The sequence below is a fragment of the Typopeltis vanoorti genome, chromosome 10 (assembly GCF_054136105.1).
Source record: "Typopeltis vanoorti isolate ZY-2024b chromosome 10, IOZ_Tvanoo_1.0, whole genome shotgun sequence".
Taxonomy (NCBI): domain Eukaryota; kingdom Metazoa; phylum Arthropoda; class Arachnida; order Uropygi; family Thelyphonidae; genus Typopeltis; species Typopeltis vanoorti.
This window is the reverse complement of record NC_143558.1, coordinates 100200671-100227986: the sequence shown is the minus strand read 5'-3', so window position 1 is coordinate 100227986 and position 27316 is coordinate 100200671. Positions and strand designations below refer to the sequence as shown.

General features: G+C 36.6%; 1 long non-coding RNA gene across 1 annotated transcript in view; it reads right to left on the bottom strand.

Moving 5' to 3' along the window:
* Positions 1 to 2820: 2820 nt before the first annotated feature.
* Positions 2821 to 27316, bottom strand: part of LOC150102629 (uncharacterized) — an 86225-nt gene continuing 61729 nt past the window's right edge. Inside the window, exons 5-6 of the long non-coding RNA XR_016548946.1 lie at positions 23471 to 23572; positions 2821 to 3094 (exon numbers count right to left, since the gene is read on the bottom strand). This is a non-coding gene — a long non-coding RNA (uncharacterized LOC150102629). The remainder of the gene's footprint in view (positions 3095 to 23470; positions 23573 to 27316) is intronic.

The following is a 27316-nucleotide window of genomic DNA, read 5'->3' as shown; positions in this document are numbered from 1 at the left end:
TACTTCCAATCCATATTTTAATGACTTACAATTTAATTAAATCCAAATCCACATTTTAGAAAACTGATCAATTCTTTACGAAATACGAAAAAACATAAAATGATGGTAAAGGAGTCATGCCACATCTGGCTGCCTGGCAAATGGTGCAACAATTGAACGTGACAAAACTTGTACATCAGTATATCACAGAGATAGATGGCTTGGAAATAGGATGTTTGTTTAATTTTCTTCTTATTACTAAAACAGTTGATAGTGTTTCTTTATTATATTTTTTTTTGAAATCGTTCTTCTTAATAAAATTGTATTCTATCAAGTTAAAATATTCAACTCAGCGAAGATGATGGACATTTATTTAATTATGTATTTATTTATTTAATTATTTTTTAAGTCAGCCCTGGAAAAAAAAGTCTTTGGTGTGCCACGTTCGGCATGTGTGCCAAAGGTTCTCCACCCCTGTCCTAAGGTACTCTTGGCCAGGAGATAAGCAGCAGTAGTCCATAGTATGTTCTCCCCAGAAATTTTCAATTCATTTATATAGCCTTAACCTCAGCTATCACCTAATGCTATCTGGTGGAGACTGGCTACCCACTTGTTTTCAAAAATGTTAGTTAGTGCACTACTATTGGGATTAAAAAGCATTAGAGGATTATTTTTTTATTTTTACACTACCTAGAAACCCCTCAGCTAATAAATGATCTTCAGTATGGATTCTCCGTATGTTCATCAATAGGAGCAATGCTTACTGTCATATGTCTTTGTATTGGCTTGTCTCAGTTGGAATTACAGCGTAAACAACAAATGTTACATTATTATGTATTATGTGTGTTAACAGCATGTTTTCAACATTTTGCTATTTTTCATGGATGAGGGGAACCCTGTCATCTCTGTATAAGAACAACTAACCGACCTTCAGTTGAAAAGACCTTCCAAAGATTTCCCATGTTTTTTTACAGTATTTGAACCTAGGTCTATCCAAATGAACAGCAAGTGTCACATACACACCTTTGCTGAAATGCCATGGAAATGTTTAGATAAACTCAAAAACTCTTGATTGAGTTTGGAACAAAAGGTATAATTGGTAGTTTAGTAAATAAATATAGGGGAGGGGCTTATCCAGTGAACTAATCAGGTGGTTCAGTTAAGTGTGGAAAGAACATTCAACTACCTGTGGGTTGATGGAATAGAAAATGATCTTGTACAATTTGCTATGTGTGCTGTGTATTTATTTATATTTTTCATTTATATTTCACTTGGTTTTCTAGAATTTTCTTTTATTCACTAATAATCAATATATGCATTTTACATAATTTATGCATAAATAACATCCTCTTCTCTTAGGATTCATTTTTATTCAGGAATAGAGATTTTTACTTACCATGTCCATTCTTTCTTAAGATTGGAACAAATATATCCCTATATAATATAATATAGTGAAAAATCCCAACATATGCCATACTGCAGATGCAAGAAAAAACTAGCTTTAGTGTATTACTTAATACAGTATAGAAACATTTATAGTCTACGTCCTATATTAAATAACAATCAGAGACAAAGGGAATGAAAATGATCCTACATATTGAACCCGCTCCTCCCACAGACAATACAATGCATACAGACAAGCAAAACAAAATTATATTGTAGTCCCAAACATAGTATTTAACTAAATACATTTATCCTAACATCTTCTTTCAAATTTTAAGTTGCAGAAAACATGTGGTAAGACTTGCTTATAATACAGTTATTGGGTGCAGAAAGCAAACAATTTATATAAAGCAAATAAAGATGTATAAGTTCATATACTTCTACTGAAAAATTGCAACTAACATGCTGTATAAGAGGAAAACTGTAAAAATGCACTCACATGATGTGATATTACGTATAGTAAGTGAGTGCTCACAGGGAGCAAAACATTAAGTGGCATGAAGGTGTTAAGTGACCCATGTGTTCCAACCAATTTTAACATATAAGTCAAAAAGTTGTTATAAATAAAACAACTGATCCAAGACAGGAGAGTTATATACAAAATCTTGAAGCAAATGATGGAAGTAAACAAATAACAATAGAAGAGCCCTACAAAAAATGACAATTTTAAAAAAAAGAATCTGATATTAATAATATTCATGGATACGTAAGCAGAGCTACTAATTTTTAAGATGTCCAATCAAAAATTATCTTCCAAACTGGCTTATCTGTCATTTGACAAATAGGTCAATTTAGAAGAATACTGTTCACAGATCATAATAAATTTAGTTTAATCCTTTATCCAAGTGTGAGCAAACAAAGTTTGTGCCTGAAAGTATCTTCAGGACTGGAGTAAGGTGGTACAACACCAGGGCACTCCTTGCAAATGTGGAGCAAGCTACACACTTGGATAAAGGATTAAACTAAATTTATTATACTCTAATCAAGTGAAAAATAAACTTGTTCACAGATGACCAGTGTTTGTGTTGTACTACCACACCATCTGGTACACACACTTCTGGAGGGTATAAATCATAAAACGATTTTAAGATAAAATGTCAGACTGGCCTGTTCTGTAAGGTATATGCATACTTCTTTAGCAAGTTTTGTTATAAAAATAACTAAATCTTGAAGAAAAATGTAACAGGAACTTGACAGTTTTTTAAAAACTTTCAATGCACCTTTTATGTAAAAAAGCAATATAAATTTGCTATATTTAATCTATTTTAATTCTGTTAAAATAATTTTTCATTCTTTACTGGTAGCATTTCAGATGTTTCCTATAAATGAAAGATACAAGTGGTAGAGTCCTAAATCTATGAAGAAAACCGAAGTTATTTGAGAAATAACACACATTGCTTTTCCAAGTAAAACAAATTTTATTAGGGATGATTATAATATTTCTTGACAGCATGCATTAACAAAATCAGATAATTACTTTTATCATGTGAGGTAGGTGGTCTGAGGGATAATAATATAACTTTGTGCAATGTACTACCATTATTAAAAAAAGAAGCATATTTCGATACAAGTAAAAATTACTTCAGAAGTTTCAGCAATATATCCAGCTTCACACCAATCATTTACAGTGTGAACTTTCATAGGTACATTTCTTCTGTTGTAAATAATATACCTAAGGAAGAGAAACAACAGTTAGAATAATGCTGTTCATGAAAGTTATTAAATCCAAAATGAGATATTATAGTGAACTTTTATTATAACAAATTTTCCTTTAAAACAGCTTCATTATGGTAGCTAGCTTTAGCCAGAACAATTTATGAGCAAGTTTGCTATAATAGTGTTTTCCACAACGAGTTTATTGCAATTGAAGATTACAATTTTCTAATATACTACAGAAATAAAGAATTTCAAAAAATTAAAAAAAATTTCTTTCCAATTTTTAAGATCTGCAAGAACATACACACACACACACACAAAAATAAAATAAAATAAAACTTTTATCATCCATGAAGTTCATTGCTTTGTCAGAGGCAACATGCATCAATTGAGATTATTACAGCGCCTCCATATTACAGTAAAAAGATGACTCATGTGGTCAGATTTTACTGTTGCTGATGTGAAAAAACATCCTCCCCCACCTCAATCTCTCTCTCTCTCTCTGAAATAAAATAAAATAAATAAATTAAAAAAAAAGCTTTTTTTTTTTCAACTGGATACAGTAGGCTGCCAGCCAGTCTACAACTTGTCAAATGGCAGAGAAATAAAAGTGATGTAAAAAGGAGAATAGCAAAATGTATAAGACTGCATCACACATAAATATAACATAGCAGCACAACCATTCTAACTTCTACTTCTCAGCTAAAAATAAGCCAAATTCCAATATCTAATGATGTATTGGAATTTGGATAAGTGGTCAATGAACTTAATATCAGTTTTCTATGCTGATGGCTCTTCCATCAGCATAGAAATATATAGTGGCTGCTGCACAGTATAGTGACAGCTGTATGAATCAATGGGCCTACTATGTCAGGTTGGCAGAGTGGATAGTTTCTACTCCCCAACCAACATGGTGTGGGTTGAAATCTCACGGCAGTATTTATTATTATTTCCCAAGACCTCATGGAGTCAAAGACTCATCTGGCAGGTCCTTTTATGACACACACACACACACACATCTCATCATAACGTGTCTTAAACACCTCACCACACTCTCAGGCAAGGCATTCCAATCATTCATAACTCTGCATGAAAAAACCTGCCTCTCACTCCCCTACTCATACTCTCTTTATACAGTTTCCAGGGATGACCCCTGGTTCTCCCCTGATCTCCCACTATTCTCTGTAGAACTTCTCCACCATTGATCTTATAACAACCCCTTACCAACTTGTAGGGCTCTATCATATCTCCCATCTTCCTTCTCTCCATCAGACTCTGCAAATTACATCTTCTCAATCTTTCCTCATACTCAACATTCCAGAGGTCAGAAACTACCTTAGTCAGTCTCCTTTGGACCCTTTCCAACATCTCTTCATCCTTCTGAAAACCCAGTGACCAAATCTGGGCACAATAGTCCATGTGTGGCCTAATCAAAGCCTTATACAATGGAACAAGAATCTCCCTACTTCTACACGTCAGTGTCCTCCGCATCATTCCCAGAAGTCTTTGAGTTTTCACAATTTTGGCGCTGTGTCCCCTAAATTTTAGATCCTTATCCACTATCACCCCAAGATCTTTTATTTCTTCCACCTCCAACAATATATCCTCACCACGCATAAATTCTGCATCCCATCTTTGTTTGCCAAATTTTAAAACCTTAAATTTTGCAACACTGAACTCACATCCCCATTTGCTTGCTCAATCACACAATTTATTCAAGTCTTCTTGCAAGGCCACAATATCTTCACTACTCTTTATGGTTCATCCCAACTTTGCATCATCTGCAAACAACTGAATATCTCCATCCAAATCTTCGCCAATATCATTAATATACAAGTTAAATAGTAATGGCCCTAAAACAGACCCCTGAGGCACTCCACTAGTGACTTTCCTTTTCCTGGATATCACACCTCCCATACACAACTTGTTGATACCTATCAGATAGCAAGTCTCCAATCCAATGCACTAATCTAATATCCAACCCCATCTGCTCTAGTTTGACTGTCAACTTATCATGAGTTACTCTATCAAAAGCCTTTGCGAAATCCAAGTATATTACTGTGTATCCTTCTCCTCTGTCCAAGGAAGCAGTCACTTTATTGTAATAAGTAAGTAGATTACTAAAACATGACCTCCCTTTAGCAAATTCATGCTGTCCATCAAAGATTATACCACTGTTGGCAACCCAACTCTGGATCCTAGTTCTCACAAGCTTCTCCAACAACACCTGAGACAGAGATAGGCCTATAGTTTGATGCTTGAGTTCGATCACCTCCTTTATAAAGTGGCCCAATCTTGCCCTCCTTCCACTCTTTAGGAACTTGACTAAGTGCAAGACTCGTACTAAAAAAATATGTCAAGGCAGGCGTCAACTCTCTGGCACATTCCTTCAGAATACACGGTGACATATTATCAAGTCCCACAGCCTTATTTACATCTAGTTTACTCAACTCCCCAAACACCTCTTGCTCACTTACAGTCAGTCTCTCCTCCCCATCATCAACTGCTCTCAATCTTTCCATGAAGTCACATTCACAAGATTGAAAGATCTTTATGACCTGCTCATTAAGTATCTCCACCACACATTCTGCAACAGCTGTCTTTATACCATTTCCTCCAATCAATGTCATCCTTCCATAATCATTCTTTCTTTTGCTAGCTGCATATCGAAAGAACGCCTTAGGATTCTTTTTGGCTTCATTAGCTAACTGCTGTCCACATCTCTCTTTAGCTACTCTCACCAACCAAGTCACCCTCCTTGCCTGGTCTTTGTAGACCTCATGAAATTGGTTACTTCCACTTCTCTTATGCTGCCTCCACAATGCCCCTTGTAGTTCCACATATGCCCTTTTTTCACAGGGATCCTTGCACTGCTGGCAACCACCCAGGTAATCACCTCATGGTCACTTTCACCAATTGGTGGATGATTTGACGCCTCATTTATAATTACATCCTCTGATGAGATGACCAAATCCAAGACCCTTAATCCTCTTGTGCCCTCTGTTACATACTGTCTGAGGTAGTTATCCCTCAAAAACTCAAGAAACTCATTTTCTTTACTTCCAGTTGCTATCTCTTCATTCCAATCTATGTTGCCATAATTAAAACTCATAATGATCACCCTTTTCTTATTTGCTTGGCTTATTTGACTATACATTTCACTATCAACACCATCCACATTACCAGGTCTATAACAACATCCCACCAAGTATTTGATTCTATTCACCTCTATCTCACACCATACTGCCTCAAAACCACTGGCCTTTCCCTCTTGCATCTCTACCTTGTATGGACATAACTCTTTCTCTATCATCAATAGCACTCCTCCTCCCTTTTTACCCCTTCTATCCTCACGAAACATATCATACCCTTCCATCTCTATTCCTGTCAGGATGTCGTCCTTATCTAACCATGTCTCACTTATTCCGACAATCTTTGGGTGAACAGACGCAATTAGTGCAACCATTTCATCTGCCTCGTTTCTTATACTTCTAGCATTGGTATACAAACACGACAGCTCATTTCTGGATCTACAGCTAGTTCCACTGATACCACTCACTCGATGTGATCTCTCCATGCTGGACTAGGGCCATTTCCCTTTCTGCTTCTTCATTTTAGAACCCTTTTTCAATTTCATCTGTTTCCTCTTGATCCCTGGTCATCCCATTTCTTTCCTGCTTACACATGCTCTCACCCCCTCTTGGAGCATCCACCTTTCTCATGCTGTACCCCTGTCCACCCTGAGCCTCCCCGTTTCCCTGCTCCTCTTGCACACCCATTCTCTCATTTTCTATACTCATACCACTCACTTCTTCAATCTCTCCTGCTCTTCCACATCACTTCCCTCTTGATCTGATTCATTCTCTCTATTCACTTCTCTACCTTCCAGCAGCAGTCTCTCCAAGTGACTCACACCATAACCACTCAAATGCAGTCCATCGCTCCCATACAGCTCACTTCGTCCCTCAAACTCATTCCACACATCAACAAACTGTACTGCCATCTCCTCACACATTTCAGCCAGAATATCATTCATAATCCTTGCTCTCCACCTCATTTCACCACAATCATACCTAGGTAACACACTGACTTCCTGTCACACTATTCTCTTTTATCTTTCCAAGCAGCCTCCTGACATTCATTCTGACATGCTCTTTGTTCTCTCTCAAATCATTTGTACCAATTAATACAATTAACTCTTTTGCTTGCTCCTGCTTCATATCCAATGCCTCAATCACTCTACTCATTTTACCACCTGGAAAACATACTTTGTGCATTTTATCCTCTAGCACACCTTTAATAATGGAGTCACCATACAATGCCACTCGCTCATCTTTCGTTAACTCTTTCATGCCATCATGATTTATTTTAATAGTTTTGACCTGAATTCTCTTAATTTCATTCCACATCTATTTCATTTCTTGCCTCATCCAATCCCATTCACTTTCCGAATCTCGCGACACATTCTCTCTACATTAAATCTTTCGACGCATTCTCTCTACCATTAAATCTTTCTAACTTTCTAACTCTCGACCCCCCCCCCCCTTCTGACTTTCCCTCTCATTCGTCCTTCTTTGTTTCCATACTTTCGGTCCAACATACGTCCAACTTTCACTATCATTCTTCTCACTTTCACTCTCATTTATCTTTCTTTGTTTCCGTACTTTCGGACTAACATGCATCCAACTTTTGCTATCATTCTTCTCACTTTTACTCTCACTCATCTTTCTTTGTTTCAGTACTTTCAGTCCAACATTCGCCATCATTCATTCTTTCGATTTTTTTCACTTGCAATTTCTGCGTCACGCCATTTCTACTTTCATTCGTTCTCTCAATTTCGTTTCTTTCAGCCACTCTCGCCTCATTTTCGTCCCTTTTAACATCCATTACGGTTTTCAAATCGCTCTTTTTCTTTTTTCCTGATTTTTTAACATTTTTTTGCCTTTCTTTCTCACCATCCTTCTCTTTCAAATGTGCACTCGTGACACAATCGTTACTAACACTTTCTGTCATCAATTTCATATTTGCATTCATCAGTTCCTCATTCAGGTCACACTTCGCACACACACCCTTCTTCCATCCGCACTAAACATCCACAAATCATTTATGTAATCGAAGGAATACATATAACAGACCTCACACTTAATGGAACGACTGAAATCTAAATTAAAATCATGGAATGACAATGCCGCCGCCATTTTTTTTTTTCCTGCAGGTTACTAGGTCTAATAATAACGATTTCGTAATAAGTTTAGGCAAGAAAAATCCCCCACACTAATAATACCGGTAGCGCACAACGTTTACAGCCACTCTTACTCAAACAATTACGCATATATAATTAATTATTCCTAGAATAACTTATCTGATTCGGGAGCTCTTCTTAGGTATGTCCACAGCGCTTGGCTTACTAGCGCCCTCCAATTCCAATTATGAATGTGAATATCTTTAAATGGTAGATGTTTTTCAATGTCAGTGTGAAACTATCCGCTCTACTGGATGCCTGGCGTAAAAGTACCATCTCCAGATCAGGGGAATTAACTTTCAGCTCATGCACAGTACTAAAAGGTAATACATTCGCAAACCTTCATGAGGGGATTCATATTTAAAAAAAAAAAGGCAATAGTACAAGCTGTTGTAATGATGTAGAGAGTATATTTAGTAAAGCATTTTTACATCTACAAAGAATATTTTTGATATACCTTAAAGAAGGCAACCGTTCATTTGGTTAGCAAAATTGGATGATTTAATACTAGCATAATTAACAAATAATAAAATCCCAGTTTATAAATTAAGAAAGATGAAGAGTATTTTCTTAGGATACATCAGGTCCTCTGATAATTGTAGCACAATGTCACAACCTACATGAATGTTACTGTTGACCAAATGAATCCCTCTCGTTTATTATTATTTTTAATATATATCAACCTCACACACACAAAAGATTTCAAGTCTAATAACACAACAGTGCCATGTATATGGTCAAGTGACTAGAGAGAAAAAAAAAAATGGCTCTGTTTATTGAAGAGCTGAGGGTTGTATATTCAATGGGAAAATTATATGGGAAAGACTGTTCCAAATGATGACAGAGGTATGTGGGATAAAGGAAGAGGACAAATTGTTAGTTCAGTGAATTTGGAGATGAACAGTATATAGATGATGACTAGCAGCTGTCCATATTCATACATGATTAGAGAAAAGGAGAGGAACTGTGTTGATGGCCAGATTCAGTGGAGTATCCATGGAAATAGATATACAAAAGATATAATGCAGAAACAGCATCTGTAGAAAAGTGATTGGACAGTCTCTGAAAGAAGGGAGTTACCTATTAAGTGAACAGCTCTCTTCTGGATACAATCAAGCTTTCTAAGAGAGATTTTTTGGTGCACCATCCCAAATGTGAGAATAATATTCTAAGTTTGAGCTAATTTAGGATTTATAAAGTGTCAGGGGATTGAGCTGAATTGATCTACTGTTTAAAACAAAAAAGTAACAAGGCTTTTTTGGAGGCTGAAAGACCTCCAATAAAAGCTTGGCATGCTTATGAGGTGAGCCCACCTCAAGGGCCCACTTCAGTGAGTATGGAAGTGGCAAACCCTCAGTACCAGATGCTGGATCATGCCTTACTACATTTTCTTCTTGCTCCTTCACCCCAATGCTAGAGTCACTATAGCTCAGTTGGTATAGACAAAGCCCTTTGGTCAGAAAGACCTGGGTTCAATTCCCATCCATGACATGAGGAACCTTTATCTGGTCTCTTTCAACTAAAGGTGAGCGAGACGGTCTCATACAGAGGTAAAGGGGTTTTTCACCTGAAAATTCAGGTTTTTCGTCCCTCAGAACAGGTAAACCAGCTCAGTGAGCATACACATGGATCTACAGTCATAAAATACATACTTAATACCTCATTAGGAGGGCCCAACCCACCTAAAGGGATGGGGAAAACCCCATACAAAATAAATAAATAAAACCCCAATGCTATTCGAGTATTTGATGACTAAGGGTGAATCTTTCCTATTTTGCTATTTCATTTCATCTTATGCAGTGGGAGTCTACTTCACCTAATAAGCTATATAAATTAAGGATGTCAAGAAATTATATTATTGGTTTAATCCTTTATCCAAGTGTAAGCAAATAAAAATTTGCACGCGAAGTAGCATCACAAATGGGCTACTTGTACATAGAGGCTAATGACTTCACATTAATTGCCTTAGTATCCCATAATGCAGTACACATATCTTTAGGAAATGTATAATGCTATGTATTATGGGAAGGGCCACTATTCAGAGTGGTCCAAAGGTGTCACACTGTATTACTAAAATATTCTGGATTAGAGAAAGATGTTTGAAAGTTTTTCCACTTGGTTGTACTATAAATTAAAGATGCCAAGAAATTATACTCTTGGTTTTAATCCTTTATCCAAGTGTAAACATAAACATTTGCGCATGAGGTAATCACAATTGGGCTACTTGTATATAGAGGCTTCACATTAACTGCCTTAGTATCCCATAATCTCACTAATATCCCACTGATGAGACCTTAATAAAGGTTGAAACTGGCTGCATTGCATTATGGGATACAAAAGCAATTAATGTGAAGTCATTAGCCTCTATATACAAGTAGCCAAGTCATGATGTTATTACATGTGAAACTTTTTATTTGTTTACACTTGAATAAGGGATTAAACCAAGAGTATAATTTCTTGGCATCTTCAATTTATAGTATAACCAAGTGGAAAAACTTTCAATAAGTTAGTAGGTGGAAATCCAAACCCACCTGACATGCAGGATGAATTGGGGAACAATACTTTCCAGGTATGTGGAAAACAGCCTCTGCAACACTACCACTTTTTTTTTTTTTTCTTGCAGTGATTTCACTCCAAAATGCTAATATGGTTGTGCCTTATAACACATCATATGCTGAATAGGTTGTTGCACAGAATAACAGAGCTGCATTCGGGACTTAGGCAGAGGATCCTATTCAAGAAGTATATTACAGTCTCCAACAAAAGTCTGTGATATTGTGAATGAGGAATACAGAAGGTATAGGATTAACCTCAGAGAGGAATTTTACATAGGTGCATGATGTTCAGGATCTACAGATTAGTACTCATGATATTATCTATAAAGAAATGGAAAGGAATAAAATTGATATCATGGGAATTATAGAGATGGAGAAGGTCACCTCAAAAGACAGGCCAGTAAGCTAGTTGTTATTTATGAGGTAACTCAAAGCTTTATGGGCCAGCTGTCCAAGCAAGAACCCTTCTTGGTTATAATCCCATTAATGACAGGATACTTTGTATCATACTTAAGGCTCATCCTACCAATGTGTTAATCCTAGTAGTTTATGCACCCCCACACAAATAGGCCTGTTGAAAAGAGTGAGGAATTCTATGAAAACTTACAGATTGTTTTGAACTGCCTACCAAGGAGATATGTACTTAAGGAACTTTAATGCAAAAAGAAAAGAGTATGAGAGTTAGGCCTAAGTGCAACATGTTTTCTCTGGGTGAACATAACACCCATAGTGAAAGACTGTTGGAATTAGCCCATGCTAACAGATTAGTTATTACCAATACCTGCTTCCAGAAACACCCATGAGAGACTTTGGGCATCTAACATTGATTTGTCAAGGCACCAGATTAATTACACCCTGGTTCTCCAACAGCAGAAGACAAGCATCTCTGATGTTTGATGTACAGAACATCGGCTAGTAAGAGCCAAAGTAAGACTAAGACTCCGAAACCTTCAAAGTCAGGTATGTTCCACTAGACTGGATGTCAGAGTAATTTCTAGTGGGTTCATCACAGAAGAAATTACACTCAGCTGGATCATTTTTTGGAGAACTCACCAGAAATGCTTTAGGAAGGAGTCAAAGTCTTAATACAGGATACAGTCAAGAAGTATCTCAGTCCAATAAGAAGACCAAGAGACCCATAGATATCAGATTCAACATAGGTTCTAATCAAAAGGAAAATATAAAGAGACACAGGGACTGAAGAATATGAGATTATATAGAAAAGTCAGAAGACCCATCAGGCCAGACATGGAAAAGTTTTACACTAATAAATATGAAGAGATAGAGTTCCAGATGAGGAGGCAAAATTATAAAAGGATGTTTCATTTAGTTCATGACCTAAAGCACAAGTTTAGCTCAAATTGAATGTCATCAAAGATAGGGATGGAGAAGTAATAACAGAACTGGAAATCATAAACAGATGGAAAGAATACTGTGAGAAACTGTATACAACAGAGAGAATAAAGAAAATTTGGAAGAGCCCACTCACTAGGAAAATTTGAATTTGGGACCTCCCCACTTAGGCATGAGGTTGAAAGAGCAGTTAAACAGTTTAATAGCAATAAGGTCCTGGGTGCAGATGAAATCTCAGTAGAGTTAATTAAGGCCACAGGGGATGGAGGAATAAGATTGTTTAATAGACTGATTACAAAGATATAGGGGAGAGAGAGAGAGAGAGAGAGAGAGAGAGAGAATCATGGCCTAGAGAAAGTCAGTTTTCATACCACTACATGAGGGAGATATGAAAGATTGCAAAAACTATAGAACTATTAGTTTAATCCCTCATGCAAGCAAGATTTTATTAAAGTTCATTCTAAATAGGTCACCAGATGTGAAAGCCAAGCTGGATATTATCAAAAGTGACAAAGAGTGATGCATTGTCTTTCTTCTAGAACAAGCAGGTTTTAGGAAAGTTAAGGGTGCCAGAGATCAGATCCTTTGCCTTAGACAGATCATAGAAAAGTATAGACTCCCTATGGTAATGTGTTTTACAGACCACTTTAAAACTTTTAACTGTATTAAAACTGTGGGAAGTAATGAAATTGTACAGGGAGCAAGAAGTCACATTAAGAACAGGTGTTAGATTAACTGATGAGCTTCGGGTTGGAAAGGGGAGCTAGGCAAGTAATTCCACTTTCTCTTTCTTTGTTTAGTATTTATGCTAAGGACATCATGCATGTAGCATTAGATGAGCTCAAGACAGGAATTAGGATAGGTGGTAGATTGATCAGTAATCATTCAAGTATTCCTCTGTAATGACCAAGAAGAACTAGTACTAATTCTTTACAAAGTTAACAAGACCAGTAAGAACAAAAGACTTCAGCTCAATACTAGCAAGACAAAGATGATAGTTCTAAAGGAAATACAGATAGGAAAGCTTCTGAGAAACAAGTGTACTTTAATGGAGAAAGAACTGAGGAAGTTAGCAAGTTTGAGTACCTGGGATCCATTATTAATGTGAAGAAATGCTATTCAGAAGAAGAATATGAATGGCTAAAACAAAGTTATGGATTTTGGATGTAGCTGTTTTTACCAACAGCAACTTATAGATGTGAGACTTGGGACCTAAAGAAGTATGATATGAAAAGGATAGCTGCTTTTGAGATGTGGTGCTACAGAAGGCTGTTGAAAATATCATATAAAAAGGCAGACAAATGATGGGTGCTAGAAAGGTTAAGGCTCCTTAAGGATATTGACAAAAGAAAGTTGAAATGCTTTGGACACACAATGAAAGGATGACTTCTCAGAACAGTAATAGAAGGTAAAGTTCCTGGAAAAAGAGGATGGGGGGTAGACCGTCAATGAGATGGATGGATGGTGTGCCCGATCTTCAGAAAGTTGAAGCCTTCAGAAAAGCATACAACAGGACCACATGGCAAGGACTGGTGTGGCACATCACTGAGCATCTGAGTGACCATACAGCATCTGTTTGTGTTTTCATGAACAGATGGATGTTTATGCCAGGATAGATTAGACAGCTGATGTGTTTATGCCATGATAAACTAGATGTGAAAGCCAATCTGAATATTATCAAAAGTGACAAAGAGAAAACATGGCCTTTCTTCTAGAAAATAAGGATTGTGTTTTGGTATCATTAAAATTCAACAGATTATCTTCACGTGCTCTGAAAACAGTGAGGAGATCAGTGTTTAAGGTGCTGGCCATAGAAGAGTCTTTAAGCTTTAGTCAACTGAGCACTATGAAGTTTTGTAAATGAAGAAGAATGGAGGGTACTATTAGCAAAACACTAAGAATAAGAATGGATGTTAGTGAGAGAAGATTATTAATGTATAGGAGAAAGAGTGCAAATGAAAGCACAGACTCTTGTTCATTGTGTATCATGGTTGATGGTTCTCTCTTGTCTGACTGTTCCAATGTCAAAGTACCTCAAGAGTCTGTGCTTTCATTTGCACAGAATCTTGAGGTACTCTTAACACTGGAATAGTCAGACAAGAGAGAACCATCAACCATGATACACAATGAACAATCAGAGGAAGGTGGCCATACACTCACAAAGGGTAGGAGGGAGACCATAAGTGCCTACTTAGTAAGAATATCAAAATGTCAGACTTGATCAAATGCCTTGGAAATATCAGGAGCTACCACATGAGTTTATCTAAATTTTTAGATGATCTATGTTTAAAGGTGAGCAACTAAGGTGTATGTAAAGTAGAATGAGAATGACAGAATGAATATTAGTGATCATTAGCTGAGAAACAGTACCTCAAGATTCTGCGCTTTCATTTAAACAGAATCTTGAGGTACTCTAACATTGGAATAGTCAGACAAGAGAGAACCATCAACCATGATACACAATGAACAATCAGAGAGGCAGGTGGCAATACACTCACAAAGGGTAGGAGGGAGACCATAAGTGCCTACTTAGTAAGAATATCAAAATGTCAGACTTGATCAAATGCCTTGGAAATATCAAGAGCTACCACATGAGTTTATCTAAATTTTAGATGATCTACATTTAAAGGTGAGCAAGTATAAGGTGTATGTAAGGTAGAACGAGAATGATAGAATGAATATTAGTGATCATTAGCTGATGAATCTCTAGGGTGGAGAAGAAGCTGACCGTCGAGACTTTCTCCATCACTTTCAAGAGTATTCAGATGAAAGCTATGAGGACAATAGTTTGATGGCTGACTAATCTCTCTTTTTTAGGAAGGCTGGGAAAAAAGTATGCTTCCACAGTTGTAGAGATAAGTATGACAGCTTGAAAAGGCATTACAGGATACGTGTTATTTCTGGAGCACAAGTACAGCTGAGCTATGGAAGTTATTAGTAACTGTGTATTTTTCTGATGTCCTTTTGGCAAAAGATCAGCAAGCCATACAGTGGATAGTTTCTAAAATGGTAGTAGATTTGTATTAGTTATCTAAACAAGAACTTGATGAGAAGGCTGATGCCAAGATGTCTGCTTTATCTTTAGGGCCGAAGGGCAGAAGTTTTACCAAACAGCCTTGGCAAGAGAGGACAAGAATTCTTGACTGGCATTTAGCTGGAGACAAGCTTGGTGCATTTGGCTCTTACAAAGTCTGCTTTAGATTTGTTGCTTTTTTTTGCATCTGTTATGGGCTATAGTATAAGTAAGAGAGCAGATGGAGTTTTTAACTTAAGTTATTGAGCCTTTACCATCCAATTGGAAAATACTAATAATTTCAGAATGTTTCCAGGAGCACAATAATAACTTTCTATGCTTCAGTGGCTGCTTACTCACTAGATATTAACTAAGCTGAGCATCAGTGGGATGATGCAAATGAGTTCCTTAAGATAGGGTTTGTAGTTTTCTCGGACCCTATCAAAATTGCAGAGAACATAGCTACAGTCCAGTCAGAGAAAACTACAGGATAAACTCTGCACAGTTCAACATTCTAGTGGAAGTTTTCAGTACCCCAATAATTTGAGTCAGTTGAGAGTTTGGAAACTACTCACTATCTGATAAGGGAAACCTAAAACTGGACATTCCTCAGCATATATGGGGAGGTTCCAGTAAGTTCTGAAAAACACCTAGACAGAAATGATATTAAAGCAACTGATATAACCACAAGAAAGAACATACTAGTAGCAGAGTTATGAAGGTAACTTATGTTCTTATATTCTCGTATGTTCTTTCTTGTGGTTATATCAATTGCTTTAATATCAATTTTGTCTAGGTGTTTTTCAGAACTTTCTAGACACCTCCCCCCCTTGTATTCATCTATTTATCAAGTAGATAAACTTTTTTTTTTAATTTTCAAAATTTTGAAAGCAATGAAGAGCTTTATTAAGTTACAAACCTTCACCATGCGTCATCTGACTGTCATGTTAGCTATCCCTACCCAAATAGTCCATATATTGATGTTTTATTAATGCTTTTTTTTTTTAAATTAAAGATTTCAGTGGACCATCTGATGGCTGTTAGATTACACTAAAACAACTATGTTTATGAGGTCAGTATACTGTGTTTGTAAACCAACACATCATACTATTTACTGGTTGATTTACAAGTTATGAAAGACACCCCCCCCCCCCGCAATCTCAATATGAGACTAATGCTAACCCAAATTCATTAGTTGAGAGGCCTTATAAAGGTCCCTGTTATGCTGCAATGACAATCAAATCCAGATCTTCCAACCAGAGGTCATCATCACTAATGATTGTACTATGGAGTAGCACTGCTGTTTTCATCAGACACTAGAATCCAGAATACACAGTAGTTCAAGACAGAAGCCATGACTTAGCATTCTAAATTACTTTTGAAACAAAATTTCGAAGTGCAACTACTATTTGTCTTAATAGTATATAACAAGAATTATCCTCCCTTTTAAAAAGATTATCTGTACATCTGGATTTATATTTATTATTATTATTACTGACATCTCCAAGGAGTCCAAAGACTCAACAAGGGAGGACACCTTCTCTACAACTTTCTATCTCCACCACTCAAATCCACTGTAAAATTCGATACAGTAGGAATTTTTATTTTTCTTAACTTTGCATCGACTTTTACAGAGGTCACGAATATTGTAATTTAACACTGATTATAAAATTCTGTTACGAATTTTGTATATAAGGTATATATTAACTCTGTAGTTGCAATAATTTTGTGATTTATGAAAAACCATGCAAGTATATGTTGAAACTGTATATTTCAAGGGCAATGCCTTAGACAGCAGCCTGGCATTTGATGTGTTTCTGATTTAAAAGAAATAGCATAGAAGCTTTGTTTACACAACGTAAAGTGCTTTCAATTGTGTTTGAGCTTAACCAAATGCAAGTCTCAAGGATAGTGCAACAAAAGGTGGCAAACATCTAAGGATGTCCCTCGTTTGGTAAATAAGACTGTTTTTGTGTGTTCTGTGGGAAACAGAAGTAATCGACAACTCTGAAGATCACATCCCCTTTTGCGCAGGAATATTAGGGGTTCTCAACCCTTAATCCAGGGACCTGAGGAGAAGTATAAGAAAGGATCAGGGAAAAACTCCAGATATGCAGCAACGCAGAAAGAGACGTAGTGTCTCGATCCAGCATCGCGAACATGGGTCCGTTAGAAGTCCGGAAAGAAGCTGTGGGCGCCGGGAGGTATCAAGGAGAAGAGAAGTCAGACCAGCATGCCTTGCCAGTAAGATAATCTGCCATGTGCACCGGATGCTGAAAGCTGTCGGCTGACCTAGAAAGCATCGGTGTAATATGCATCAGGCCCCAGGAGCCCTCCATGATGCGATGCCGCTAAAGGAAAGATGCCCACACGAATGTTGAGGCCCGGGATTGAAAAGGCAGTCAGTGGAACCAATAAAGAGAAAAAAAAAAAAAAAAAAGTCAGTTAAGATATATGTGTCAGAGAAGAACTGTGAGTAGAATTTTGTTTGTTTAACATTATTTTAGAATTTTGATTTTTGAGATATTTTAATTTTGAATTCTGATGAATGAGATATTTTAATTCTTAGCTTTTAATTTTTAGAAAGAGCCAACTCATTTAAGATACTGTATAACTGCATCGTAGTTTAATAAATATGTTTGTTATGTTGAAGAATGTGTATTCACTGATCCTTAATCCAATGCACTGTTTCTAAATAAATACGAACCTGTGAGGGAAGGTAAATAAGAGTAGCCATGACTGTCAATAAAGCTTGAGATAGATCTAGAAAGATTCTGCAGGTAATCTCAATTATATTTAATACCTATAAAGGGGAATCTTGGTGGCACAGTCGTAACATTAAATAAAATTTTCCAAGGTTCTCAAGGTATTAGAAATTAGATAGCATGTAGTAATCTAAGGTAAAGAGTAAAAGTGTAATAATAGAGTAAAGAGAACATAAAGTAAATAATGGCATAATATTACAAAGGAGCTAACAGATGATAAGTTTACACCACCAACTATAGCGAACCACATCATCTACACCAACGCCATCTATTGTCCACCACCACTAGTATTTTCACAGACAATCACAAACTTTCATGCCCATGGCAGAATTTGAACCTGCATTTGGGCTGGAGAGTAGATATGCTAACCACTCGGCCAACCAGGCTGGCACATGCTCTTCATTCTCAAGTATCTAGATGATTAATTTTAGTCAAGTGGGACTTCTAACGGACCCGCGTCTGCGATGCTGGATTGAGACACTACGTCTCTTTCTGCATTTCTGCATACCTGGAGTTTTTCCTGATCCTTTCTTATTCTCAAATGAAAGGAACAACCTTTTTTTAAGGGGGTAAATTAAAAAAAAAAACTGCCAATGCCATCTGGTTAAACTAAAAGGAAGTGAAATACTCAGGATTTTGTAATATATTGTCACGTGGTATGATTCGAACCAGCAGCCTTTTGGCTGGTGAGTGGATATGCTAAACACTCGACCAACCAGGCTGGCATTTATACACACTAGTGGTACATATAGGATTTTTGTAAGAGAGAGTTGGGAGCTTTTGTTAGACTTACCAAATGGTAACAAAAATTCAACATGACAATGACATTTGCCAAACTGATGCAGTCCATTCAATTGATCGTTCTCTCTCTCTCTCTCTATATATATATATATATATAGAGAGAGAGAGAGAGAGAGAGATTATAGGACACTTATATTATAGATAATATAACTGTCCTATAACTTTATGTTAATAATTCAAGATCTTATTCCATTCCTAGATAGAAATATCATCACATAAATATTGGTCCAATTCTCAAAAATTATGGAGCTAAGGGCTAAGTCAGAAATGAGAGCATAATTATTTATCACAAAAAATTTACACTGAATAGTTCACTAAGTTTCAAGATACAAACAGCTTGAATACACATCTTCCATCATGCTATAGGAAGTGTACTTCATAAAGATACAAGATTTTCAATGATGCAAGATGCAGTATAATTAATGCATTTTGCATCATTGAAAATCTACTGAAATTACTTTTCATGTTGGATGTCCAACTTGCATTCATTTTTCATACAATCCTCATGGATTAATTTTGTGAGTGCAGTTACCAATTCTGCTAAATGCCAAGATCAGTCTGGTCAGAGAATTGCTCATTTGGATATTACATGATATTCTTTAGTGAAATGTAGTTGTAGGTATATTTGTATTAGTGGGAAAGATTGTCAGTATGTGCTGATGAGGTATGGCAATGATGAGTTGAGACAGAGAGCCAGAATGATGAATGGCATGAGAGCAGAGCTGTGTGAGAAGGGAGTACAGTTTGTGGATGTATGGCATGTATTTGAGGAAAGAATGGAATTATACAGACGTGATGGATTACATTTGAATAACTTTGGAGTAAGTGCACTAGGGAAAGTGATGTTAGATGGAAGTGTAGCATGTGATCAGAAGAATGGTACTGAAGAGAGAGAGAGAGAAGTGTTTGGCAACGGAAACAGTAGTAGTAGTGTGAGAGATGAAGAGAGAATGGGAATGCAAGAGGAACAGGAAATGGGGGGGGGGGTTGGACAGGCAAATATGGCATAGGGAGAGAATGCTGAAAGTAGTTGCTGAATGTATGTATGTGGATGATCAGCAGGAATGGAATAGATTGTGATGTCAGTGGGATAGTTGAGACTGAGATGTGTGGAGTGAGTGATGATGATAAAGGTGATTGTACAAGGGCAGGTGTGGTGGGAAATCACAACCAACAAGTGGCTTGGGTAGGACTGGTTATAGACCTAAAAGTGAACTGCTGTGTTTATTTACAAATGCCAGAAATATCAAAAATAAGGGAGATGAAATGGTTTCACTGATTGAGTTTATTTGCTCGAAAATCATTGGAATATGTGAAACATGGTTGAATGAAGATGATATCTTAACAGGAATAGAATGGTACATTGTTTTTTGCAAGGATAGAAAGGACAAGGGGGGGGGAGGGTGCTGCTGATGATAGCAAGGGAATTATGCCCACATAAGGTAGACATGAAAGAGGGAAATAGTGGCAATGGTTATGAAGCAGCATGGTGCAAGGTGGAGATGGAGAGAAAGACATATTTAGTTGGATGCTGTTTTAGGCCAGGGAATGTGGAGGGGTGGTAATGAAGAAATGTATAAACAACTTGGGTTAGAACAAAGGAAGGGTAATTATTATGGGTAATTTTAATTATCAGTATAGATTAAAATGAAGAGAGCACTTGGGAATAAGGAAAATGAATTTCTTGAGTTTTTGAGAGATAACTATCTCAGGCAACACATAAAGGATGGCACATGAGGATTAAAAGTTTTAGATCTGATCATTTCATCAGAGGATGTAATTGAGAGTAGGATTTTGCACTTTCCTCCAGCTGGTGAGAGTGATCATGAAATGATTACCTGTGTTGTAGCTAGCCATATACAGACTTCTGTGAGGAAAGGCTATATGTGGAAGTATAAGACTGATAATTATGACAAGCTTAGGAGACAGCCTGGAGCTATAGAATGGAATGAGGAGTTAAGAAATAAATGCTGCTTGGGAACTGACAAAGAAATACATAACAGCATCAATGTGTGAATGTATTCCAAAGGTCAAAAGGCTGAATAAGGAAGGTGTAAAATGGATGAATGAGGGTTTAAGCATGAAATCTGGAAGAAGAAGGCACTTTGAAAGCAGTAAGATGAATAATGGTAATAATTAGTTACATGAAGAGCAAAAAGAACAAGCCAGAAGAGTGACTCAGTAAGGACAACAAAAGCGCAATATGAGGATAAATTAGCAACTCAAGTGAAGAAAAATCTTATAGAGCTTTCTACCTATCATGCAAGTAGAAGGAAGAATGATTATGGTAAGATGATGTTAATGGATGAAAATTGTAGAATGGTAACTGCTGCAGAAAATTGAAGTATTCTGTGATCAATTTATAAGGGTGTTTCATCATGCTCATCCGAGCATGACGAAACACCCTTATCATCATGCTCGGATGAGCATGATGAAACATCATCATGCTCATCCGAGTGAAATCATGAGAAACTTAAGTGTAGAGGACAAAGAAGAAAAGAACTTAATTGTGAGTGAGCAAGAGATATTTGAGGAAATAAATAACCTTGATGTCAATACATATTCCAAGGGAGTGGAAAGAAGGTAAAATTGTTCCACTGCATAAAGGCTGTAGCTACAAATTATGGGCCAATCTGTGCACAGTGGAGGCCTTGATCAGACTCATATGGATTACTGTGCACAGATTTGGTCACTGAGTTTTCATGGTGAGGAGAATATGTTAGAAAGGGTCCAGAGAAGATTGACAAATATGGCAAAATTCAGTGGTCTTTGGGATGTGGAATACAAGAACAGATTGAGAGAATGTAAATTGCAAAGCCTCATGAACAGGAGGATGAGGATATGATTGAGATATATAAGCTAGTCAGGGGTCGTTATCAGGTTAACATGGAAGAGATTTTTCACAGAATGGGAGGGTGGGGTAGAACAAGCAGTCATCCCTGGAAACTGTATAAGGAGGGTGTGAGCAGAGGAGTTGATTCTTTACATGGAGAGTGGTTGGGAAGTGGAATGCATTGCCTGAGTGTGTTGTGAAGTGAACACGTGGAATCAGCTTAAGGCACAGTTAGATGAGCTTTGTGTGCGATAGTGTGTACCTCCCATGATGAGTCTCTGACTTCATGGAGGTCAGATGTTAATAATAATAATATAGTCTAATCAGCTAATCAAAAATCTCAAACCACACAATGACAAAAAATGTTCAAACTTAGTCTTTATTGTTCTGTAACTTGTCATAAGCTTAAAAATAAGTTTGTCTTGTTAGCATCATCACAAGTAAGCTGTTCCTTCTGAACAAAATATAACAATTGAATAAATCTACTAGACTAACAGAAGAATTTCACAAGCCTACTAGTATTTCTAGATTTGAGTAGTTGAATTCAATGGGTATGGTACTTATACAATTATATAACATTTTTCAGACTTATTTATAAAAATGGGAGGCAGCAAAGCTTTACTGGATACAAATATGCAGACTATGTTGTGCCATTTTAAAACTTTTTCCTCATGAACAATCTGTTGTGTTGGATGTGGGGTAAGGGAATGTGGAAAACCTATGCTAGTGATAAAATACACTAGCATAGGTTTTCAAGTCACTTCAGGCTCCAATAAGAAAGGTGGTGGTGGGTCCACTTCAGGCTCCAATAAGAAAGGTGGTAGTTCCATATCATGCAACGAAATTCATCTTGCATATCAAAAGGACATTCACAAACATTCATACCTTTAGTGGAATTCAAACTCATGATCTATTGGTTGGAAAGAGCAGATACCTCTATCCACTTTGCCACACATACCATCACAAAAACTGTACACCAAATGCATCTGCGTCTTCTTCACTGGGATATGAAATATCCCAGTGAAGAAGACGCAGTGTGTTCCTTTTACAGAATTTACAGAATGTTCCTAGTTACTTGTAGTCATGAATGTTCCACTGGATTATTACTTAATCATTATGCCAGAAACATAAAACGTTGATTATGAGGATAGACTGAAGGCATGAGAACAGCAGAGTTTGGTGGATATGACTGAGACATTTATGCTGTTGAAGGGTTATTATCATATTAACACTCAGGAGACTTTTCATATGGTAGAACAAGGGAAAGGAATGAGGAAAGAGCCCATCCCTGAAAGTTGCAAAAGGAGATGGTGAGTAAAAGGATAAGAAATAAGTGTTTTGCATGGAGAGTGGTAGGAGAATGGAACACATTGCCTGAGAGGATAGAGAACATGCAGACTGTGGATGATTTTAAGGAGTGGTATGATAGACTTTGTGTTCACCAGTCTAGTCAAATCATTTATTATCTATTAAATTTACTGATAAAGAACACAAATATACAATATAACTTACAAGCGGAATAAACAGACAATTTATCATCTCAAGATTCTCAGCGTTATACATAGGTTTAACAAAAGACTAAAAAGCATTTTCTCTCTCTCTTGCAAACTAGATCAAATAAAACCACTTGAATTGTTTAATGCACAAATTACAATTAACACAATTATTAAATGTCTCTTAATAATATAAGAGATAATTCAAAAATTAACGAACAACATGTCTGTAAAAATTGCAATTTTCAATATTATATTTCTTCTGTTTACATTTAGATCATGGCATCATATTAAGTAATGAAAGTTTTGCAAAGAACAGTGAAAAGGAAACCATTACCTGTACTGAAATATCAGCAAAGCATTATTCTCCTAATGCCTCCTTAATTCCTTTCACAATCTTCTGCATTTTTGCTTCGGTATCCACATATCCATCACCATTCTGAAGTATACAGATTAAAATAAAATAACCAATGTAAAATAAAATAAAATAACAGCTAAAAATGTTCATTAGATTTTACTTAAAGCAGCAATGAATTCTACTATTTTTAAAGTTCTTTACAGATAGCAAAAATAAAAATGCATTAAATGTATAATGGGGAAACTTAACAAATATGAGGTGTTGAAAAATAGAAACAAGACTGTCAACAAAATTTATTATTAAAAATTTACAGAATTCAAAGGCTGTCTATTCCCAGTGGCTGTAAGGCACTTCTCCATTCTCTTCTTCCATACTTTAAAACAGACTGGAAAACTTTCTTTAGAAATGCTTCTGAGGTGCCCTGTCATCAGCCTCTATGTGTTCCACATCATCAAATTGGGTTCCTTCATGAAACGTTGTAGGTTTGGAAATAGACAGTCTCAAGGGGTAAGATTTGGTGAAGAAGCAGATGTGCTCCATTTGTTGTAACAAAGAATTGACTTGTCAGACACCTTTCCAATTCTTTCATGACACTTTTTTTCTAAAGGCTTCAAAACATCTTTGTATGTTTGTGACTGATAATTTGCTCCATCGGAAGATATTTATGATGAACAATACCATTAGTGTTGAAATCAACAGTTCTTCATTTTGGAGTGGGACATTTATTTTTTCTTTACTCAGGAAGATGTAGATATTGTCAACTGAACTGAAGTCTTAGCATTTTCATTTTTCAAGAATGCAGAAAACTCATGACAACATTCAAAGGCTGCTTCTTTTGCAATTTCCATTTTTTTCATTTCTCATGCATTAGAACAATGAACTATCTTAAAATGAAATCTTTGATCAAAATCATGTGACACATTCCTTTATCCACATTTAGCATCTCAACCATAATCATCCTAATTCTTAAACAGTGATCAGACCAAATTTCTTTTTTCTATGCTTTTGCCAGTTTGTGGTTTTGAGGCAAATTTTGATCCAAAATGTCAAAATCTTTCATGCCATTCAAATACATAAGCACAAGATATTTTGTAAACATTTTTCAATATTCCATAAGTTTTCAGTATGTGCATGAGCATGTGAATTGCAACCTTTCATGGGTGATAATGGTGATAATTTTCATGGGTGATTCCTGAGAGGAACAGTTCATTTGTTCGTGGATGATGCAAAGTTGGGTAGGGCAATAGTGAATGCAGATGATGTCAAAATTTTGCAGGATGATTTGGATAGATTGGAGGTTTGGGCTAAGGAGAATGGATGTCAATTTAATGTGGCAAAATGTAAGGTTATACATTTTGGGATGAAAAGGTTAGCAGCAGTTTACTACATTGGTGGAACTGTACTCCAGGAAATTGATGAGGCAAGAGATTTAGGAGTGTTGGTGGATAAGGAGTTGAAGTTTAGGGGGCACATTGCAAAAGTGGCCAAATCAGCTCATCAAATCACTTGGTTACTGAAGAATACTTTGACGAGCAGAGACAAGCATGTTATTGTTCCTCTGTATCAAGCCTTGATAAGACCCCATCTCGACTACTGTGCCCAGATTTGGTCACCTAGGTTTCTTCTCGATGGGGAGGAGGTTGAGAGGATTCAGAGGCGAGTGACCAAGATGATAGCAGGTCTGTGGAATGAACCTTATGAGAACAGGTTGAGGATTTGTGGGTTGCAGAAATTGGTTGATAGGTGGAGGAGGGGAGATATGATTGAGACATTCAAATTACTGAAGGGTTTCTATAAAATTAATTCAGAAGATATTTTTGAGAACAGGGCTGGTGGTGGGAGGACTAGGGGATATCCATGGAAGCTGGGCAAGAGTGTGGTTAGTAAGGGTGTTAGAGCTGGGTTCTTTACTTTTAGAGTGCTGAATGAGTGGAATAAGCTGCCAGAGTCTGTAGTGAGTGCTGTGACAGTGAATGAGTTTAAGGCAAAGCATGATAGATAATTGTGTGAATGTCGAATAGTTGTGATGAACATGATTTGGGGCCTCCCTCGATAAGTCTAAGGACTCCCTGGAGTTGCCCGTAATAATAATAATAATAATGTACTGTAGAAATCTGAAGAGGAAAACATCAGACAAATGAGCCATCGTAACTTGAAATTTAATTTTCATTTTCTATATGAACCCTCAGGGGGGAAAAAAAAAGGGAAATAAGATTTGAGATACAAAATCACTTAAGAGGCAAAAAAAAAAAAAAAAAAAAAAAAAAGATCTTTTCTTGTTCTGTAGTACTCAGGTCCGAAGAAAATGAATGTGCTAAACATAAATGTGCTGGCCCTGGTTGACAAAGTGGCTGCTCTCCAACTGACAGGCTATGGGTTCAAATACTACTGTGAGCATGGAAATTTTGTGAATGTCATTACCTAGTGGGAGATCATTCTGCATGTTGGAAGCCTTAAATGTTTTGAAAATCAATGATTTTTCTCTAAGAGCAGGACTCCAGATTAACTGACCCTAACCTACCCACCACACTAATGAATGGTAGCTTTACAACCTTTTGTTATTTGGAAAACAAAATAATAAATAAAATAAAATAATAATAATATTAATAAAATAACTGGCTTCTTTGTCATACAATGTGCAAATCCATTTTAACATTATCTTAATCATTAATAAATATCACATTAAAAATGTTCCAAGTTATATGTACATCAATTTGCTAGTATGGATGGTCAAATGGACAACATCACTGCTCTCTGTCCAAAAGACTATTGTTTAAACCCTATCTATCCCAATGGCTTTAACAGGCCTTTAAGGCCCACAACCTTCCAAGCATGCTTGGATTTCGTAACCGAAATACGAGGATAGAATGGTCACTCCTATGCCTCAAGGTATTCTTGGCTGTATCCCTGTGTGTTCACGGGGCCGGTTTGCCTGCTTGCGGGATGAAAAACACCAGATAAACTGGCGGAAAAAACCCTACTGCCCGCGCCCAAGACTGGCTAACTTGGCTATGACTGAGGAAGATCCTTCAGCTCCTCACGTCTCTGACGGGAATCGAACCTAGGACACTCCTTCCCCAGTCATATGGTTGCGAAGCGCAAAGCCACTAGGCTAACCATGCAGACATTGTTTAAACCCTGCCATAACAAAAATGTTTGTGAATATCTTTATGTGACAGATGAATTTTATAATCTGGTGTCACTACACTGCATATTGGAGGCCTGAGGTAGCTTGAAGGATGTATGTTTTGTCTCTAGAAGCAAGGGTTCTGGATTGTCCACCCCTTAGTTCACCCATGATACTAATGCATAGTAGGTTTACAACCTTTGGTAGATGAAATGCACATTAAAATAATAAAAAATAAATAAATAAAGATATAATAATACATATCCTCAACGTGCTTACTTCTTAACACTTTCATCTGTTAAAAATTAGTTACATTTATGATTTATCTAATTGAATAGCTATATATAAACAGCTGACATCACTCTACTAATTTGAGCTGATAAACAACTCAAATTAGTAGTAATATGAAGTAAACAGAAATTCATGGTAAACCAAGAAGGGAAAAACAATTTATACAAATGTATAACCTTGGTCCATAATATTTAAACCTGGAGAAACAAAAGGCAGGAAATTACAGCAATTGACCCATTTCTGATATACACACTATATGCAACTTTATTTTGTCTAATTTTGCCCTTAAAATAGTCCAACTCAAATCAAATTTAAAGTGATCCTAAATATTAAATTTCATTATATTCCATCAAGCACTGAGAATAATTATAATTATAATTTCAATATTAGTTATTGACCTTTTTAGT